A 4,089-nucleotide genomic window follows, 5' to 3' on the forward strand; every position below is an offset into this window, starting at 1 on the left:
CATCAATTTTATAGGTATTAAGTTTGTTATTGTTCATTTTGAAATCTATTGAAGGCATTATTTAACTATAATGGGAGCGATGTCAGCATTATAAACTTATACAATCTCATTGGTGCCACAACATCAGCAAGATAATGAGAAACAAAGGTAATATTGCACTGCTAATGATATGGCTTATTAACTTGTGTTCTTAGTTTAGGATCCCATGACACCACATTGCGAGTTATCCCAATTAAATAATTTTAAAATACATTTTACTCAGTGAAAGTCTGACTTTAAAAAAGAAAAAAACACTTATATATATATATATATATATATATATATATATATATATATATATATATAGTCAGATCTCTTTCGCTAGCATAAAAATCATTGATACTCCACAATCAGTCGATTTTATGTACTATGAAGACTGTTATCAGCTCATACACTCAATTTACCCTCTAGTTATTGCTGGCGTGTGATAGTGATTCACGACCGCACAACGCTCACAGTGGGGAGGGGGGAGGGGGAAGGGGGAGGAGAAGGGGGGGGGGGACACGATGACACACGACTTAATCCTTTAGACCAGAGTAGCTGGTATTTCAGAAATTGACAGTGCAGAGGAAAACTAGCATATCATTTTACATTTTGTGATTGACCTATTGACCTTGGTTTTGTGAAGCTAACAGGCAATTGTACAATTTTAAACCATGAAAGTTTTGACTTCAAAGTGCTGAATGACAAAAGCTGAGTCACAAGTGAAATGTAGAAATATAAGTGCTTTGTGATTCCAAATAGTTAGTCAGATAAAGTGGGATCCTCTATCCTGTACCCAGAGAGCACCTTTTTAGTTTGCTAACATACCAAATTTGCTACAAAGTATTGTAATGCAAATATTTAATGATGTTCTAAGGTTTCCAAAATAACTGTTTGCATTTATATGCAGATTTATAAACTTGAACAGAAACTACTACTACTACTACTCACATTTTCTGAACAACTGGTCTTTCAAACAAAAAAAAAAAAAAAAAAAATCCAAAGTCAATGTGTAATCTTCAGGTTCAAACATTGCTAATAAAGTTATATCCACCGTACTGCCATCTGAAAAAAAAAAAAAAAAAAAAAAAAATCAATACACCGAACAAGCACAGATTTCAACACAGTCATGTGGGAAACGGCACTGTAATGATTACCTTCATATAGTTGAGATCCTATGTTTTCAAGCCTCAGTACAATACAATTCCCATTTAAGAATGACATTGGTGGTTTTAGCTGGCAAGTAAGAATACATTTATCTTACTGAAATAATAAAATACAACTTGGAGTTTACAACTTCTGTTTTCCTAAACACATTAAAAAAAAAACAACCCCCCCCCCCCCCCCAAAAAAAAAAAACAAACAAACAAAAACATTTTTGAAGTGGCTTCTAAACGGAAACCACTAGCTACCAAAATCAAACTAGCACCATGCTGTTATTAATCAATGATCGATTTAGCTCCAAATACTTAAAGCACAATTCTCTACTATCTGTCAATACAAAAAGACGTATTAGTGCTAAAGGGGCAGGATTAGTTTTGGAATAATCTCGAATCCCAAATGAAATGCACCCCCTCTGTGTAAATCTTGTTTCCTATTGAATTGATGCCTGCATCTTCAACCAAGCCTTCCAAGAAAAAAAACACAAAAACAAAAACAAAACAAAAAAAAAACAGAGCATAGATAACACATAATCAGGTGCTGTGCTTAGAATTCAAAGATGTCATTCCTATAATGCTGCAATAACGCATTACAAAGGCGGCTAAATATCGTCAATCGTTCATCCCCATTTGTAATGAATTACGGTCCTTGAATACTGTCTTCCTGACCTAATAACCTGGCAATTAATAGGCTATAAACGATTACCGATAAACATTGGGGAATGTGACAACACTTCTCAAAAAATGTCTTTATAGATGGTATGTTACAAATACAGATGAAGAGTTTCCATTTGATAAAAAAGGGTTGTGAAAAAGCACAAAATATGACAAATCCAATATAAAAATGTGTCCTAGTAGTGTTATAACCTACGTTAACTGACATCTAGCTGCCCTTCTCTTGTTGATTCTACGTTGCTACGTTATTGTTTTGACATTTATGCAGTGCGTGTTTTTTAAAGTTAATTAAACGAAGACATTACAATTATATTTACTCGAATGAGTATTACGTTTATAAATTAACATCATGTTTAGATTTTTTTAAAATCATATTTACAACTATCAAGTAGTTCTACCGCCTGCTTCTCTTGTTTGTCCTCGGAAGATTGTGCTACGTGACTTAACGATCTTTCGCGTGGTGTTGTGTTGGCCAATACATACAACTCAGCGTTATTTTGCTACAGTATAACCTCCTAGATTACAACCGTGAAAACATACTCATACTCACGGCACATGGAAGAAATATGAGTAAAACATACTTATATGAAGGACCTGATATTTTGAAATGGATGGCATGTATTTATTTTAACTGATTAGAATTGTTCTGTTTACACATGTATAACCATACCCTGATTCGATATGGTTCATACTTTTTCTTCGCCTACTAAAAATGTAGGTACATTTTATATTGAACAAAATAGCAGTGCTAATAGTTTACAGGATAAAGTAAAGCAATACATTTCATCACATACATATTTGTACTACTACTATTGATTCTACAGTGGGCCTGGTTGGTTTATTTTGAAATATGTAACCCTTTTGGTTATAATTTATATGTGAGACTATAACAAATTAAATGGATTTATATTTCAGTCAGATACCGTAATCTGTTTAATGCTCTCGTTTTCGCTGATTGAAAAAAAAAATGTTGTAGGCATATTGCTATCAACGTTGGAGGTTGTGCTGCAGACAGTTTGGAGTCATGTGACTTGTGAGCACTGCCGCAGAGCTGCTAACAATGGCGCTCAGGTCTCCCATGGAAACCTACTAGTCTGAGCTGTCAATGAGTACCATATCCAATGATTGAGTCCAAGGAATTGAGAATGAGTTTGAGCATTAGCCCATTTCTTACTCTTGATATGTTAGAGCATGGAAATGTTTTTTTTTTTTTTTTTTTTTTTTTTAATCATTACCTGTTTACATGCAGAAATGCATCATGAAACCAGCCTGTGTTTTATTAGTGTCCTTGTTCCACACAGTATGTATACGTTTATTTAAACACAGAAACCACAGCTTTTTCCTCCAGTCAGGATATGAGCACGTCTCTTGGGTATACAATATTATTGCAGAAATGTTGCTTGTAGGCTAGTCATAAACATCACATTTTATGTAGGCTAGAAAAACAGATTTTTAACCCAAACTTTATTTATGATTACTTTAGTTTACAGACGCAGGTCTTCTCAAAATAAATAACACCACATACAGATTATAAAGCCACCGTTGGTTTTATTCTGCCACAATGCAAGAGAAAATACCAGGAAAGAAACATTCTGAAAGTCAGTGGGAATTAAAACAAGCCTAGTCCCCACGATGTCGTGACTGTTTGGCATTGTGTTTTAAAAGCTGGGAATCGATGCCTCTGTGGTTCATCGTTTTGTTAAAAAATATATTAAAATACATTGCTTCAATCTGTCCAGCCAGCAGCTTTGCACATTTTCTGCTTGACTAAGGCTCGTTCTATAGGTTCATTAACTTGCTTTTAAGCCTAAGAAAAAAACATTTGCATTAATTAAACCAGCTATATTTTTACATAGTGGTATTGCTTTACTTGCGGTACGTGAATTTAATATACAATTCAGTTACAAATCGATGTTTGCTCCATGATATCCCACCATTTTTCCAATCTTCCAAGCTGCCACTTTTACCAAGAATGTTCCTGCTGCCTGTCTGGAGTCTTCCATTCTACGAACTGGGGAGGACATTTTTCTTTGTTTCAGGTCAAACTAAAATATTCAAATTTGACAACAATTACAGAAACAAGTAAACGCGTTAAACTGTAAAATTATATTACAAATGCCTAAAATATACCCAGAAAGTTACATTTTAACAGTTGACCTGTTTCTGTGAGTTGAGCATGGTCGCTGAACATCCCTGAAAGATGAATGGGTTAGCCTGCAGAAGTGCAGGCAAA

The sequence above is a fragment of the Polyodon spathula genome, chromosome 18 (assembly GCF_017654505.1).
Source record: "Polyodon spathula isolate WHYD16114869_AA chromosome 18, ASM1765450v1, whole genome shotgun sequence".
NCBI lineage: Eukaryota > Metazoa > Chordata > Actinopteri > Acipenseriformes > Polyodontidae > Polyodon > Polyodon spathula.